The sequence below is a fragment of the Mustela nivalis genome, assembly GCF_964662115.1.
Source record: "Mustela nivalis genome assembly, chromosome: 13".
Taxonomy (NCBI): domain Eukaryota; kingdom Metazoa; phylum Chordata; class Mammalia; order Carnivora; family Mustelidae; genus Mustela; species Mustela nivalis.
Window position 1 is genome coordinate 41,687,760 of NC_139032.1, and position 17,983 is coordinate 41,705,742.

The window sequence follows — 17,983 nt, forward strand, 5'->3', positions numbered from 1 at the left end:
AGTAGGCAGAGAGACTGGCAGAAAGAGAGGAGGAAGCAGGCTCCCAGATGAGCAGAGAGCCTGATGCAGGGCTCGATCCCAGACCCTGGGATCATAACCTCAGCCGGAGGCAGAGGCTTAACCCACTGAGCCACCCAGGCACCTCAAGGTATAGCTATTTTAAAAGCAAATCACTGTTTATTAAATGTAACTTCAATTAAGCCTGAATATAGGGGCACCTGGGTGGCTCAGTGGGTTAAAGCCTCTGCCTTCGGCTCGGGTCATGGTCCCAGGGTCCTGGGATCGAGCCCCACATCAGGCTCTCTGCTCAGCGGGGAGCCTGCTTCCCCCTCTCTCTCTCTGCCTGCCTCTCTGCCTACTTGTGATCTTTGTCTGCCAAATAAATAAATAAAATCTTTAAATTTTAAAAAAAGCCTGAATATAACCTAACATTCATATATTGATTTTTACTACTACAGTAAATAGTTACAAAATGTTCCTACTCATAAATAATTTATAAACAAATCTATTTATAAATAAATAATTTATAAACACATCTCAAATAAATGAGAATGCCTAATTCACAGAAAGTTTTTGTCCTCCCCTTTGAGGACAAAAGTTTCCCGTCCCCTCAAAACAAAAAATTCTGTTTTATGTTATAGTCCATCTAATACTTCTGTCTTCCTAGAAGAAGAAATGATGTATCAGAATTAATTTCTTTACCATGTCTTTCAATAGGATAAAAAAGTCTAAGAGTGACCATAAAAAGACATATTTTATTTTATTTAAGATCCTATTTATTTATTTGACAGAGAGAAAGACAATGAGAGAGGAAACACAAGCAGGGGAAGAGGCAGAGGGAGAAGCAGGCTTCCCATTGAGCAGGGAGCCCCAGGACCCGGGATGACAACCTGAGCTGAAGGCAGACACTTAACATCTGAGCCACCCAGGTGTCCCAAGACTGTTTTTTTAAGTTGGGTTCATGAATGTATAATCTGTGTACAGAAAATACTCTATTGAATGTACAGATTTGAGTTTTGACATATGCATTCAGTCATGTAACCACAATTAAGATATACAACGTTTCCCTCAACCCAACAAATTTGCTCAGGCTTTCTTTTTTATTTTTTTTTTTAATTTATTTAACAGACAGAGATCACAAGTAGGCGGAGAGGCAGGCAGAGAGAGGGGGGAAGCAGGCTCCCTGCTTAGCAGAGAGCCCGATGCGGGGCTCGATCCCAGGACCCTGGGACCATGACCTGAGGCGAAGGCAGAGGCTTAACCCACTGAGCCACCCAGGTGCCCCTGCTCAGGCTTTCTTATTGGCAATCCCTCCCCAGCTCCAGGCCCTGGAAACAACTAAGATGATTTCTATTCAAACAGTTTTGCTTTTCCAGAATTCCAATTAAACAGATTCATACAGACTTTTGAAACTGGCTTCTTTTACTCTACAGATGGAGATATAAGAGTTGATGTTGCAGTCCAGAATCTTCGGGGCATGCTGGTAGGCAGGAGACTCAGGCAGGTTTCCGTGTTTCAGTCTTGAAGCAGAATTACTTCAAGAAACTCAGCCTTTGCTCTTAAGAATTTCAGCTGATCAGGGATGTCTGGGTGGCTTAGTTCGTTAGGCACCTGCCTTTGGCTCAGGTCATGATCCCAGGGTCCTAGGATCCAGTCCCACATTGGGCTCCTTGCTCAGCGGGAAGCCTGCTTCTCCCTCTGCCTACTCTGCCTGCTGCTGCCCCTGCTTGTGCGCTCTTTCTCTCTCTGACAAATAAATAAATAAAAATCTAAAGAACAAAAGTCATTAATGTAAAAAAGAAAGAAAGAACTTCAACTGATGAGACAAGGCTACCACATTAAGGAAGGTATATGCATTACTCTAAATCTGTTGATTGTAAGTGTTAATCACATTTTAAAAATATATTTGCAACAATATCTAGACTCGTGCTTGACCAAACAACTGGGCATCAGATCCTTGCCAAGCTGACACATTAAATTAACCATCACATACATAAGTGTACATTTAACTAACTATCCCCTCTGTTTTCTAAATTGGCTGTACCACCAGCAATGTATGAGTGTTTATGTGAGTGATTTTTTAAAAACTTTCATTTGTTCAATATTTATTACATGCATACTATTTGCCATAAGCCCTGGAGATGTAAAGAAAGTGAATCAATGTTAACCTCAAACATCTGTAAACATCCAAATGAGTATTTTCTACTTCCAAGTATCAAGCATTGGAGGAAGTCCATATATTCTAACACAGGTTTAAAAGGTCGAGTTTGCTGTTCAGTGTTACACAGCTCATAAGCCTAGTTTACTAGTCAGTTGATCATAGCCTTCAAAATTTGGCTGGCGGGTGCCTGGGTGGCTCAATGGGTTAAGCCTCTGCCTTTGGCTCAGGTCATGATCTCAGGGTCCTGGGATCGAGGCCCACATCAGGCTCTCTGCTCGGCGGGGAGTCTGCTTCCTCTCTCTCTCTCTCTCTCTCTCTCTCAGTGCCTGCCTCTCTGCCTACTTGTGATCAGTCTGTCAAATAAATGAATAAAAAAAAATCTTAAAAAAAAAATTGGCTGGCATTTACAAATTTAACCATATCTGTCTTGCTTCCAGACATCTTGGCAGCTACTCCTGGTTGGTGCAATCCTGCACCTAAAGAAAGATTGTGGCCGCAAAGAAGATGAAAAAGGCACTGGAGTCAATCAACTCCAGGCTCCAACTTGTTATGGAAAGTGGAAATTACCTGCTAAGGTACAAACGACTCTGAAAATGATCAGACATAGCAGAACAAAACTGGTCCTCCTTGCCAACGACTGCCCAGTCTTGAGGAAATCTGGAATAGAAGATGGCGCCATGTTGGCCAAAACTGGCATCCATCACTACAGTCGCAATAATATTGAATTAAGCACAGCCTGTGGGAAATACCACAGAATACGTTCGACAGCCACCATTGATCCAGGGATTCTGGTATCATTAGAAGCATGCCGGAACAGATGGGTAAATCATGCAAAATGTTACCTTAATAAAACTGACCAGAGCTTGTCTAAAAAGAAAAAGAAAAATGTAACCATCTTATACATGCCCTCAGCAGAGACGAATATCTTAATTAGAGGATAAAACCAGAGAGATTCAAATTAAAAGCACATTGAGATACCACCTTACACCAGTTAGAATGGCCAAAATTAGCAAGACAGGAAACAATATGTGTTGGAGGGGATGTGGAGAAAGGGGAACCCTCTTACACTATTGGTGGGAATGCAAGTTGGTGCAGCCTCTTTGGAGAATAGTGTGGAGGTTCCTCAAGAAATTAAAAATAGAGCTTCCCTATGAACCTGCAATTGCACTACTGGGTATTTATCCCAAAGATACAAATGTAGTGGGAAAAAAGGGCCATCTGTACCCCAATGTTTATAGCAGCAATGGCCAGGGTCGCCAAACTGTGGAAAGAACCAAGATGCCCTTCAACGGACGAATGGATAAAAAAGATGTGATCCATATACACTATGGAGTATTATGCCTCCATCAGAAGGGATGAATACCCAACATGGGTAGCAACATGGATAGGACTGGAAGAGATTATGCTGAGTGAAATAAGTCAAGCAGAGAGAGTCAATTACCATATGGTTTCACTTATTTGTGGAGCATAACAAATATTATGGAGGACATGAGGAGTTAGAGAGGAGAAGGGAGTTGAGGGAAATTGGAAGGGGAGATGAATCATGAGAGACTATGGACTCTGAAAAACAATCTGAGGGTTTTGAAGGGGTGGGGGGTGGGAGGTTGGGAGAACCAGGTGGTGTGTATTAGAGAGGGCACGAATTGCGTGGAGCACTGGGTGTGGTGCAAAAACAATGAATACTGTTATGCTGAAAATTTAAAAAAAAAAAGAAGGGTAAAACCACTCCAGTGAGCTCTGCCTACCTCAGCTGATGGACAGACCCAGCAGCATCTGCATCAAAACTCAAATAACACTTTCCAATAAAAATCTTAATGACAACCTCATACAAAAGGACTAGAACCACAAGGATCATGGGCAGTGGCTTTGAGAGAAATGAACAGAATGAGCCCAATATTTATGACTTTCACTTTGAGCATCATTTCACCCTTTAGCAGCATGGGAAATCGATGACTCGGAAATCAGGAAGCTCATAGATGAGCAGGGCTTAGCACCCAATGGATAAAACTACCAAGGAAGTAACAGAGCTGGAGCTTTCCACAGCAAACTCGCCAGGTTATCAGGACTGCTCCCAGCGGGCCCTCCCCAGGGCCTGGCCCCACAGTGCCTCAGTGTTTGTCCCAGAACTCTCTCCCTCTCTCCTGGGATTCTACCTATTTCTCTTCTCTCGCCTTCATTCTAAGGGAAAGAACCCGCAGTGCCTACCCCCAGCAATGGGGTGGGTGAGGAGCAGCACCCAGGGGGCAGATAGGCCAGGAGAGCTTTCCCCATTATCCATTTTCATGTTCTATCATTTCCTCTTGTTATCATCCTATTCTCTGTTCCCACAATTCCTTTAAGCTTTCTTCCTCTTGCTTTCCCTTTGCTGCCCTTCTCTCCAGCTTAAGCCTTAAGTGCCTTCACAAAGACAGACATGCTCCTTTTTCCAAGGGAAAGGCTCTGGGTTATGGTGGATAGCCAGCCACCAAAGTCCATGCCCTATAACATAGGCCCTAATATAAAATACTGGTGAATAGGTATCCACAATGGAAAGACGTCCCTTTGGGGCACCTGTGTGGCTAGGTTGATTAAGCATCTGCCTTTGGCTCGGGGTGGCTCGGGGAGTCCTAGGATCAAGTCCCAAGTCAGGCTCCCTGCTCCCTCTCCCTCTGCCTGTCTGTACACCGCCCCCCTCCCACTTGAGCTCACTCTCTAAAAAATAAATAAACAAAATCTTTAAAAAAAAATCATACACACACACACACACACAAATACACACAAAAGATGTGCCTTCTTCAAAGACATAAGCCATCCTACATTGTGGCTACACATAAAGACACAATTACTTCAATATTCTTGTTGGGTAGTCCTTCACATGCCCATTTCCCATTCTTTTCTTTTCTTTTCTTTTTTAAGATTTTATTTATTTGACACACAGAGAGAGATCACAACTAGGCAGAGCAGTAGGCAGAGAGAGAGGGGGAAGCAGGCCCCCCGCTGAGCAGACAGCCTGATGCGGGACTCGATCCCAGGACCCTGGGATCATGACCTGAGCTGAAGGCAGGGGCTTTAACCCACTGAGCCACCCAGGTGCCCCCCATTTCCCCTTCTTCTTCACCAACCACACCCAAGTTTAGTAAGTGTAGCAGTGAGTCAAGCTATAGAAAACGACATTTCTTCACCAAGGATGACCAATGAGAGGTGAGTGGTTGTGAGCTGGGGCTTCAGGGAAAGCCCATTAAAGAGGGCTGGTCAGCTGACACCTGACATACCCTTTTGCCTTTTCCCCTTTGCTATGGGTTGCAATGTGCTCCCCACACCTCCCGCATTCATATGTCAAAGTCCTAATTCCTAAAACTGACTGTATTTGGACATAGGGTCTTAAAGTGGTAGTTGGGTTAAACCAAGAGTTATAAGCGTGGCCCCTAATCCAATATGACTGGTGTTTTTAGAAGAAGAGGAGATTAGGACACATACATGGATGAAAAGGGAAGACTGTGAGGACACAGGGAGAAGCCAGTCAATTATAAGCCAAGGACAGAGGCTCCAGAAGAAGCTAACTCCGCCCACACCCTGATCTCTGACCTCTGGCTGATGTAATAAATTGGGGCGGGGTGGTAAAGTTGATTAAATGACTTACTTTTGGTTTCAGCTCAGGTCATCATCTCAGGGTCTTGGGATGGAGCCCCCCATTGGGCTCTGCGCTCAGCTCAGAGTCTACTTCTGCCTCTCTGTCCTTCTCCCCCAGCTTCCCCCACTTTCAAGAAAATAAATACATCTTTGAAAAATAAATAAATAAATAAATAAATATATAAATAGCTGTTTGTTGCTTCAGCCACGAAGTCTGAGGTACTTGAGGCAGCCCTAGGAAGCTAACACACCTCTCCCTGTCTTCCCACCTCAAAATAAGTCATGGAATCAACCTCAGAGCCTTCTTAAAACCATGGAAATCCTCGTGCTCCTTGCTCAGAATGTGGAGCTGGGAGTTAGAAGACCCCAGGACACAGACGACACCATGTGGCCCTCTAGCCTACATTGTCAACAGCTCTGTTGGTGCAGGTCTTCATATCAGCAGCCATGTGCAATGTTTACCTCTTTACCAATTGGGCACTTTTTTTCCCAGCCCCATCTCTAGCCTTCCTTACAAAATCATCCCCTCCCTTCTCTCTGATTTTCTGGAACCTCCTCAGAAGAAAGCCACGCATGCAGCAATCTATTGGCTCCAGGTCCTTCCTCTCTGCTGTCTTCCCATGTGAACAGTCCCTAGTGTTAGGTCACCCGGAGGACCTCCCCCATGGCCACTGCAAGTGGCAGCTCTAAGAGATCTCTGAAACCAATCCCAAATGCTTTATTTCCCAAATCTAGCTCTCAGATGGCCTCCGCCCCCGACCCTGTGCCATCCTCTGCCATCAGGCCCTGAAGCACCTGAACCCTGGAGTTTCTAACAATTCACCTCCTCCAGCTTCTGGCTCAGCCAGGCAGGAGCTCAGCACCTCACCGTCTTCTGGTCTTATGCCCCTCTCTTTAACTTCCAAACGCCTCTCTTCAATTCCAAAGTAAAGTCATCTTTGATTTCTTTTCCTCTTTCCCAGAATGTTTGCACCAGGAGAAGCATTTATGGAAATCAGTTGCACTTCTGTCAAAACTCTCTGAATTCCAAATACCAGAACCCAAGCTATAGTATTGAGGAGAACGCCCAATTGTGAAAAGATCAGACAAAGTTGACATTGGCCTAGTATTGCTAATTCATGGAGTAACTCTAGTGGAAAGGTTATAGCTGTGAGAGCCCGCAAGCATTTTGGAGCAATCTCAAAGTCCACATTGTCCTTTGTTAATTACTAAGAAATGATTCTACCAGAGCCAGGGTAGAGAGCATGAAAAAATTTTCCAGCCTGTTCTTTCACCTTTCTCCCTTGAGTTTTGGGCAATCACTTCACTATCTAATTATTTTGCAGGAGGATTTTTTACATCTGAAAAAGTCCTCTTTTCTAGGTTAAAGGGAAGCACACACTAAGGTTCACAGTGGCTCTCTCGCAGAGGAAGGGTTGTGAATTGTTATTGTTTCCTTATACCTTCCTATAATTTCAAGTTTCCATAATGAGACCACATTTGTGCTATAAAAAGAATAGGTGCAGGGTTTTTGTTGTTGTTGTTGTTGTTGTTGTTTTTAAATAGAGGGAAATCTGTCTTCCTTCCAGACTTATCTTAGAGAAACCCAATTCAAACTATTAAACATGTCTATTATTTTCTTCTTGAATGGGAAAATGGATGTGTTGGCCCCTGGCATTTATCAACACCACTAACATGATCGTTTCATTCTAACTTCCTCAAGGCCAAAGAGTTGCTTTCCCCCATTTTGCCCTCTGGATAAAACCAATGTTTTAGACACTGTGAACATAATTGAAATAATCTAAGTCAGATGATTCAAAAGTCTAAGACCGGAAGAAACAGCTGGTGACTACAGTAAGAAAGTCAGTCTACAAAGCAGCTCTTACACAGTATCCTGGGGAAACCGAGCATTCAGCTGTGTGGAACAGTTTGTGTTTTTGTAAGACAGCCTAGGAAGGCATTTTTTATTGCAAGAGTCTTTTTTTTTGTTTTTTTTAAGATTTTATTTTTAGGAGCACCAGTCTGGATCAACAGATTAAGTGTCTGCCTTCGGCTCAGGTCGTAATCTTGGGGTCCTGGGATGGAGCCCCATGTGGGAGAAAAAAATCCCTGCTCAGTGGGGAGTCTGCTTCCCCCTCTCCCTCTGCCTCTCGCCCCTGCTTGTGTGTGTTCTCTCTCTCTCAAATAAATAAATGAAATCTTTGAAAAAATTTATTTCTAAGTAATCTCTACACTCAATGTGGGGCTCGAACTTAGAACCCTGAGATCAAGATTCTCACATTCCACAGACTGAGCCCACCAGGAGACCCCACAAGAGAATTTTTTAAGCCCAAAGAAGAAACGTGCTGAAAGCTAGGTGTCTCTTCACCCTGAACGGCGTTCTTAAACAGTGGTGGGAAGTCAAGTTTGATTTTATTTGGGATTATTTTATTTTATTTTATTTATTTTAGTTAAAAGATTTTATGTATTTATTTGATAGAGAGATGAAGAGCACATACATATAGGCAGAGAGGCGGGCAGAGGGAGAAGGAGAAGCAGGCTCTCTGCTGAGCAGGGAGCCCAATGAGGGGCTGGACTCCAGGACCCTGAGATCATGACCTGAGCTGAAGGCAGATGCTTAATGCAATGAGCCACTCAGGCGCTCCTATTTGGGATCATTTTAGAGAAATGTCTAGCTCTCCTCCCTTCAGCCCTCTGTACAGCAGGGATGGTAACACCAAAAGAGGTGTTAGAAGAATGAGATGAGATGTTCCCCCATGTATGCAATTAGTAGTAATTTAATTTTAATGTGAATAATCGAGGAGCTGATTAAATGGGTAACTCCCCAACCTTTTGCTTCTCATTTTTTTCCTCCTCCTGTCAGACCTGATAACTTCAGTCCCTTTCATCTCTCTGTCTATGTGTGTAGACAGTGGTATGATAATAGGAAAACCAGTCAATTTTTGCTTCTACTTCAGCAACACAGACTAGGGAGGACTACTGCACAAATAAGGACTTTTGTCCACGAGCTCCCCATTTCATTTATCCATGCTCTCCCGGTTTTCTCAAGTCTATAGGATTCTTTTTACTAAGTGTACTGAACCTGGATATTGGCTGGGGAAAATAAACACACACAAGAGCACTTCTACCAACAGGACCCCAGAGCTGGAGATGCCTCTGTGCCTCCCAGTGCGGGGCAAGGGCTGAGTCAAAAGTGCCAGGGCTACCTTGGGCTCCTCCTGGTCAGGAGAGCTCAACCTCCAGCCCAAGCCTAAACCTGAAGGCAGAGATGAGAGCCAGCAGTGACTGATCACCTGTAACTACCCATAGTCCGTTCACTTCTCACTTAATATCTAATTGGTTTGGCTGAATCCTATGAAAGAGGTCGCCATTCATGTAAACCAAAAGTGTTTGAGTAGTCATAATCTCATGTGGCTCAATCTAATATTTGTCATTATATGTATGTCTGTTCTATAGAGAAGGAAATTTTTTTCCTAAAGAAGTCCTGAATCTTTCCACTCTAGCTCCTGTGCCAGTTGAAGGAAAAAGTCCGGCCTGGGGTACACCCCATTTAAAAAAGTTGGCTCTGTACAGGTGTGCCTGTTCCCACCACTTTAACCCCAACGCACCGGCCCATGGTCGCACTCCCTCCTGGGCCCTGCTGGCCTCCCAGCTTCATCAAACCCTGAAAGTTATGCCCTTGAATTAGCCAGTTTCAGTCTGAAAAAAGAACTACTCAAAGCATTCTTGTTTGCCACCTAAAAGAAAAGGAATTAGGCGGCTATACCACATACGTTCCTGTATCTAGATTTGTCTGATTCACAAATCAGACAAATCTCTCTCTCTTTCTGGGGTTCTCATGGTTATCTGCTCAGTGAACAAAATGTGACTATTCTACTATTTGCTAAGATGGTTGTATGTTTGGGAATCTCTGCTAAAGCCCATTGTTCTCTTCTCTGAATTTCTGGAGTTCTTATTAGGCATCTACCCATTTCTGCAAACTTTATTGAGCCCTGTGATGGTTAACTTTATGTATCAGCTTGGCAAGGTTCTGAGCCCAATGGTCAGAGGCTTTTCTAGCTGTTGCTGCAAAGGTATTTATGGATATGATTAACGTTTATAATCAGTCGGCTTTGTGTAAAGCAGATTAGCTCGATAAAGCCTCATCCCATCAGTTTGAGAGTCTTAAGAGCAAAGACTGAAATTCCCCGAAGAAGCAGTTTCTGGCTCAATACAGCAACCTAGGGACACTGTCTGAGCTTCTAGCCTGGTGGCCTGCCCTGTGGATTTTAGACTCAGGACTACAGTAGCCCTGTTACCTGAATGTCTAAGACTATGAATTTCAGACCTGTCGATCTGAGTCAATCCCTTAAGGTCAATCTATCAGCTGTCTATCCAATTAGCTAGCAGCCATATTCCTGGTTCTGTTTTTCTGGAGCAGCCTCAGAATGTGGGCCAGGCACTATACTAATTAATGAGGATCTGGATAAACCTATGATGAGACATCTTAAGGTCAGGGCTATTAGAATGAGAATAAATTGGTGTGGAAACCACAAAGGAGATGACTTATTCTGCCTGGGGGTAATTAAAGAAGTTGTGCTTACAGAATTGGCATCTGCTCTGGAGCTCAAATGGCAAGAAGGCATTACCAGGGTGTCCAGGTGTAGAGGAGGTATTATTTGGGGAAAGGCATTATAGGAACCATTCACTAAGCCCAGGATCCTGTGAATCCAATATGGTGCCCAAATATTGCATGTACACATTATGAAGCACCGTGAAACCAGGACGGAGAAGATTGGGACCAACCAAGTTGTAGTGGTTGTATTGAAACTGAGATACCACTTCTTGGCCAAGGTTGGTAGTGGAGTTTAGAATTAAGTGCTAGCTGAGACTGAGGGAAAAAGCAAAAGAAATATCATTTCAGCACAAGGTAAAACTCTTCATTTTGAAGATAGAAAAGAATCTAAGGCAAGAGAACGTCACTCTTCAGGCAACAAACACTTGGTGAGTACTTACCCTTGGCCAGGAAATGTTCTAGGAGCTAGAAATATAGCCATGTATCACATGGAGGTCTTAGGCTATACAGCCTGGGGGTAGGCAGAAAAGAATTACATGTTCCCCAGTCCAGCCCAAGCTAGAACTTAATCAAATGGGGGTCATATTCACAATGTCAACCATGTCCTTGCAAAGTCTCTCAGTTATTTCAGGAACTATCATTATCAGACATCTATCATTAACCTCCTGCTCTGCTCTGGTCACTTCAAACATCTGCTGTTGAAGCCCCTGCTGTCAGACAATCTGCCTCAGGCTGTTTCCACTGCTTCCCCCACCACCCACCTCAGGGAAAGCACCTCCAACCACAATGTTCCAGATGGTTTAAATATATATATACTTATAAATAATTATAAAATTAATTATATATATAAACAAACAATTTTTATTAGTTTTCTATGGTGGCAGTTTTCTATAGTTTTCTACAGTATTTTTTATTTTAAAAGAATTACCCCAGGGGTGCCTGGGTGCCTCAGTCCGTTAAGCTTCCAACTCTTTTTCTTTGCTCAGGTCTTGATCTCAGGGTCGTGAGTTCAAGCCCCACACTGGGATCCAAGCTCAGCATGGAGCCTACTTAAAAAAAAAAAAAAAATTACCTTGTACATCAGGCTATCAAGAATTAGAATGATTGCTAGTAAGTATTGGCAAAGATGTGAAGAATGGGAACACTATTGGTAGTGATGGGTTTAGGACATGCCACCCCAAAATGTGGCACCTTGGCATATTGAATATCTTAAGCAGAAGGAATTTGAGAAAATGGCAAATGGGGAAAGGTGTCACCCACATACCCTTCTCCCTTGAAACAGGCCAATGAAATTCCCACGTGAAAGCTGCCTTCTCTGTACTAGGAGTAGGAAAATGTTCTTATCACCAGAAACAGGGAATCTGGGGCTGAGAAAAATGGACAAACTTTGTTCAACTAATACTTATCTTCCAGCTATTTCTTCATGACTCACTCCTCCTTGTCCCAGCCCTTTTGTCTTGTCCATTCTTCACAAATTAATTGTTTGTCTAACAGGTATCAAAGCTTCTTGCTCTAGTCACTGCTTTGGGCCCTCATTCTACTGTGAAGACTCCCATGTACATGTAAAAATCTAATAAAATATGTATGCTTTTCTCCTGCTCACCTGTCTTTGTCAATTTGTTTTTCAGACCCAACCAGGGGTCCTGAGAGGGTGAAGGAAAACTTTTTCCTCCCCTGCTCTGGTGACTCCTATGATCATTCTGGGAGGTAATATGGTGGTACTTGATCAAATTCAATGAATATATTCCTTATGTCCCAGCAATCCCACTCCTGGTATACTATACCAGAGACATTCTGGTATGGCCAGATTGGTATAGGCCTTGTGGAAAGAGATGTTCATTGCAATGCTTATGTTTTAAACCCTAGATCTGAGGCAGAAACAACTCTGTGCAGCAGTTAAAGGCAACATGTTAGATATATAACAACAAAAATTTTTAAAACTTAGGGCTGAGTTTTTAAAAAGTTAGAAAACAAAAATGTGGGGCACCTGGGTGGCTCAGTCAGTTAAAAGTCTGCCTTCAGCTCAGGTCATGATCTCAGGGTCCTGGGACCGAGTCCCATGTTGTGCTCTCTACTCAGCAGAGAGTCTACTTCTCCCTCAATGCTCTCCCTCTCTCTCTCTTTCTCTCTCAAATAAATAAATAAAATCTTTTAAAAAAGAAAGAAAAGAAAAGAGAAAGATTTCTGGCAAAAGAACATTTATGTGAATTAAAAATATGCATACAAAACACCATATATGATGTGAGAACACATTCAAGTTCAAAGATACAAGTTATCTTTGATAAGGTGTGAGTTCAAGCCCCACCTGGGCATGACAAACCTGGGCCATGGGCTTTCTTATAAATAAATAAATAAATAAATAAATAAATAAATAAATAAAATATGTGTTAATACATTAGATTGGTTGCTGGTTGGAGGAAGAAGAAAATGGGAGTGGAGAATTCATGTGTCAAAGGTGGACAAAGATGGTCTTTCAAAAATGAGGTTGTATTGGTCAGGCTTCTCAGTTGCAAACCACAGAAGCCAACTCTGTTTGACTTAAACATAAAAGGGGGAAAATATATAAGACTATTGGGTAGCTCACTGAAACACCTGGAGGTCCCAGAGTCTATGCAATCAGAATTATAACCACAGGGGTGCCTGGGTGACCCAGTCAGTTGAGCCTCCACCTCTTGATTTCAGTTCAGGTCACAATGTCGGAGGTTGTGGCATCAAGCCCCATTCTGGGCTGGGAGTCTGTTCAAGGTTTTCTCCCCCCCTTTATCTGCTCCCCCTCCTCACGTGCTCTCTCTCTATCTCTCTGTCTCTAGAAGAAATAAATAAGGACAGCTGGGTGACTCAGTTAGTTAAGTGTCTGCCTTTGGCTCAGATCATGATCCCAAGGTCCTGGAATCAAGTCCCACATCAGGCTCCTTGCTCATTGGGGAGCCTCCTTCTCCCTCTGCTTGTGCTCTCTCTCTCTCTCTCTCTGACAAATAAATAAAATCATAGGGGCACCTGGGTGGCCCAGTCTTTGGGCATCTGTCATGGTCCCAGGGTCCTGGGATTGAGCCTCACATCTGGCTCCCTGCTCAGTGGGAAGCTTGCTTCTCCCACTCCCCATGTTTGTATTCCCTCACTGTCTCTCTCCCTGTCAAATAAATAAAAATTTTTAAAAACTTAAAATAAATAAATAAATAAAATCTTAAAAATACAATAAAATTTTTTATTATTTATACAACACAAAAGAATACAATAATTTATTGTATTATAAAAAAGTGCCTGGGTGGCTCACTTTTTTGAGCAACTGACCCTTGGTTTTAGCTCAGGTTGTGATCCCGGGGTCATGGGATTGGGCCTCACTTGGGGCTCCGCAATCCCAGCTAAGTCTGCTTGAGATTCTCCCTCTCCCTCTGCCCTTCTGGCTCATGCTCTCGGTCTTTCTCTAAGGTAAATAAAATCCTGGGGCACCTGGGTGGCTTGGTAAGTTAAGTGGATGCCTTCGGCTCAGGTCATTATCCCAGGATCCTGGGGATCAAGTCCTGCATTGGGGTCCCTGCTCATTGGGGAGCCTGTTTCTCCCTCCCCATGCCCCCCACTCATTCTCTTTCTCTTTCTCTTGCTCTTGCTCTCTCTCAAATAAATAAATAAAAATAAAGTAAATAAAATCCAAATAAATGAATAAATGATTCTTTAAAAAAAAAAAGATTCATAACCCACAAATTATACCACAGAATTGTCTGGGTGAGTCCACAACGGTTGCATTCTCTGAGGACAACACTGCTTTTATTGCCTGAACAAGAAGAAACTGAAAGTTCTGGCCATGTTCTCCATTATCAGATGGCAGTCCAATGCCCCAGAATCTTTGTACCAAAGGATGGATTCAGCTCTGGATTCCTTGTCTGGGGCAGGTGCATCAAAATGACCAAACCTGGGTCACAGGCAGTGCCCTATCTACAAAAGAGGCTGGAGATGACTATGTTTTTAGCTCCCCCACTGTGGGATGTAGTTTCTGCCTCCCTCCAAGATGCACAGAAATAAGAGAGATATTTCAGCAAAAGAGGGTCTTATGATGGTCAAAGGATAACAAAAGCTTTCTAACGGAAGTATGACCAACAATGGTAACTTCTGCACCAAGTTCAAATTAGAGTCCATTGAATTTTCCAACTAGAAAGCCACTGATAAGATTTTCCAGAATAATTTCACTGGAACACTGGAGGCAAGAGACAGATGGTGGTAAGATGAAGACATAATCAGGGTCAACTACTAAGGAGCTTAACTGTGAATGGAAGGATAGAGGGGTTCCTCTGTAGAAAACAAGCAGAATGAATGAAGGGATTTGCTTTTATTTTTAAAACAAAAGAGAATTGAGCACATTTTAGGCTAAGGAGGAGAAGCTGGCAGAAAAAAGTTTGCCATGATTAAAAAGTGAACAGATGATTTTATAAAAAGCCACATCCTGATCAGAGAGCCCAGGTGGAAAGATTAACCTCAAAATGTTATAGGCAGAGACAACTGCTCCTCTGAGAGAGGAGGAAAAAAGTGAGGAAAGAAAAGTATTTGTCTGTATATCACCATGTACATTGGATAGCATATGTGGCGTCTATTAGATGGCTTTTAGATAAATAAGAATCACTGAGGGCGGCAGAACTTGGGTATTAGCCTTCAAAATAAAACTGGCAGTTATTTTGCCAGCAAAAATAGGTTGAGTTAGGAGACACAGTTAACTTGGTTAAGTGTCTGACTCTCCATCTCAGTTCAGGTCTAGATCTCAGGGTTGTGAGTTCAAGCCCCGCATTGGACTCCATACTGGGTGTTGAGCCTACTTAGAAACATAAAATAAAATACAAAAATAATAACTACATAATAGGTTTATTTGGAATACCAGATCATTGCAATCTGGGACAAGCAAACTACAGCAAAACAACAGGCAAGTCCAGAGAGCAAAGGCAACGAATGAACTGCTCTTTAACAGAGGAAAGTGGGGAGCAGGAAGGGCTGTTATAATCAAAAAGTCCATTGGAATAAACTGGGAATTCAAAGTATAGTCGCTTTTCCTTGGCTGTGGTGTGCTAGTCTCCCACTGGCCAGGCTGTTACTGGGGGAGTAGGAGGAAAATGTCTTCCTCCTGCTGGGAGGGTAAAGCAGTAGTAAGGTAGTAACCATTTGCAAGTTACCCCTCTTCCTGTTGGGTCAGGGACTCAGCAGGGGCGCGAGGGCTCCCCCTGCTGGCTCCCGACTCCGATTTAAACAAGGTTTTCTTTTTCTTTCTTTCTTTCTTTTTTTTTTTTAAAGATTTTATTTATTTGACAGACAGAGATTACAAGTAGGCAAGAAAGGCAGGCAGAGAGAGAGAGACAAAGAAGCAGGCTCTCGGGGCTCAATCCCAGGACCCTGGGATCATGACCTGAGCTGAAAGCAGAGGCTTTAACCCACTGAGCCACCCAGGTGCCCCAAACAAGGTTTTCTTCTATTAATTTTTACAGGGGTGAGTCAGAGGCCTTGCGGAGAGTGATGAAATTTTCTAACTGCTTACCAGAAGGGGAGCTGAGCGTCACCAGGTAGAAAAAATATATACATTCAAATATGGGTAAAGTTATCATTGAAGATTATAAATTGAAAGTGGTTCTGATCTGCTTCCTGATTGGTTTTTCCTTCCGGGCCTTCCCGGGCCAGGTGCTGAAGCAAAGAGGCCTGAGCTGTTTTGGCTCCTGGGGAGGGGAGGGAAGGGCAGGTACCCAAGAACAGCAGGGTGCCCGCGGGGGGCTGCCTGGTGAGAGAGTCGTTAAAGTGACAGTCCCTCGGGCCACAGATTATTTAAGAAAGGACATGTGGCCGGTACAGGTATTTCAGAATTACTCCGAGGAGGCGGGTTAGGGGTTGTAGAAGGAAAGGAGCGAGAGCTGGAAGGATGGGGTTCGTGGTCCGAGTGGGCTTTTAGAGTTTTAGGTTTTAAAGGTGGAATTAGGCCCTAGCTGTGACATTAACAAACAATAACCTCTGGGGAAAACAAAAAACAACCACAATAAACTTTAACAGGAGGTGCAGAGGGCAGAAATCATTTAGAGAGCCATCTCGGCCTGGAAGCCTGAAAGTCAGGGGCGCCTGGCTGGCTCAGTCCGTAGAGCGTGTGATTCGTGATCCCAGGGTCGTGAGTTTGAGCTCCACACTGGGCAGAAAGTTTATGTAATAATAAAGAAAAGCAAGGGAGAAGAAACCTAAAATGGAGGGGGACGTGTTGCCCTCAGTAAGAACCAGTCCCTAGCCCGTGGACCAAGACAACCTGTCGCAGCCGGGTTCCTGCTCTTTAATATACTTAACATGACATCAACCATTCACGCCATCCAGCTGCTTCCCTTGCGCTAATTTTGTGCTCACTCTAGCAATCCTGGGATCGGGCTTTCCACGTAGATTTTGCAACAATGTATTGGTTAGCAATGCAACTATTTGTTCATGGTAATTAGAGATTCACTGGTTAATTAACAAACAGGCATTTTAGGTTTTTATATATGGATTTGGTCAGAGTCAGACCCCTAGAACCAAACCCCTCTGGATGTCCTGACAATTGAATTTCAGACCCTTAAAAGCTAAGTATCATCCCCTGGAAAACAGCACAAAATACTGGTACCACTCGAAGTTAGATTTGGGTGACGCCCATCCTTTCCAAGGTCATGCTTCTGGGGTCCATGTCCTTCTCACAAATCTATCACTGATTTCTGCATGCCACCTAAGCAGGAGTAACTCTCATCTTCTCTTTCTTTCTATTTATCCAGAGCATACAGACCAAAATTAAACTAATGAGATTGTAGTGATCTATTCTATGGTACCATATAAATGTATAAATATTAAACACCTCCAAGTCAGTGCGGCGCTTATAAAACAGGGCAAAGAAATGGAAAAGAAATGACCTTTCTGGTCATAAAATGATAAGAAAATGAACAGGTTGTAGGGAGTACGAACCTTTAATAAATAAAGTGTAATAAATAAATGAATAAATAAATAAATAATATGTAGTAAGTGCAAACCCCTACTAAATGAAAAACAGGAACAAATTGCAAACTAACCACATAGCAAGTAAGCCTAGACCATATGCGTGTAGTGATAAGATTAGCGCGGAGTAACAAGTTGTAAATATTTTAAACTTATGCGAAATATTGTAGACCAAAACATGTTTTTGACATGTGTGTGTTTTTGGTGTGTAAGCATGAGAAAAATAAGTGATGTAATGTGTTTTTGAAGGAGACTTAGCACAGTATATAAAGAGGCATCGGGTTGGACCTAGGTGAAGCAAGTTCCCTGTCGGGAGAACATCATCCCGGGTGCTACCGACGTCCTGACAGTTTCGTTGCCAACCGCTCGCTGGTTCTCAGTCTTAACTTCTGTGGTGACCATTCTGTCTAGATTGTGAGGCGATGTCTCCCTCTCCGTGACAACTTCAGCAGACCGTGACCGGACCACGATAGTGGTGCGGACCTCGTCCCAATAAAGATCAAGTGAGTTACATCATATCCATCTCTCTATCTCTTCTTTACAGGTCGCGACCTCCTGGTGGGATGCAGGGGTTTTGCTCGCGTCACAGATTCATTGCCATCCAGTGGGATGAGGTTAATGATTTGGGAACAAGGCCAGAGTTGAGCAGGTGTGCGGCTGAAATCTCAGGCGGTCTCCCCCTCCACGACCCGTGCTATGCAAATAAGCCT

The 17,983-nt window shown here is 43.3% G+C and overlaps 1 pseudogene across 1 annotated transcript; it reads left to right on the forward strand.

Annotated features, from left to right (window-relative positions):
* Positions 1-2,656: 2,656 nt before the first annotated feature.
* LOC309846224 (large ribosomal subunit protein eL30 pseudogene) lies at positions 2,657-3,146 on the forward strand (annotated as a pseudogene). The gene has a single exon. The product of its transcript is annotated as a large ribosomal subunit protein eL30 pseudogene (transcript).
* Positions 3,147-17,983: the final 14,837 nt, after the last annotated feature.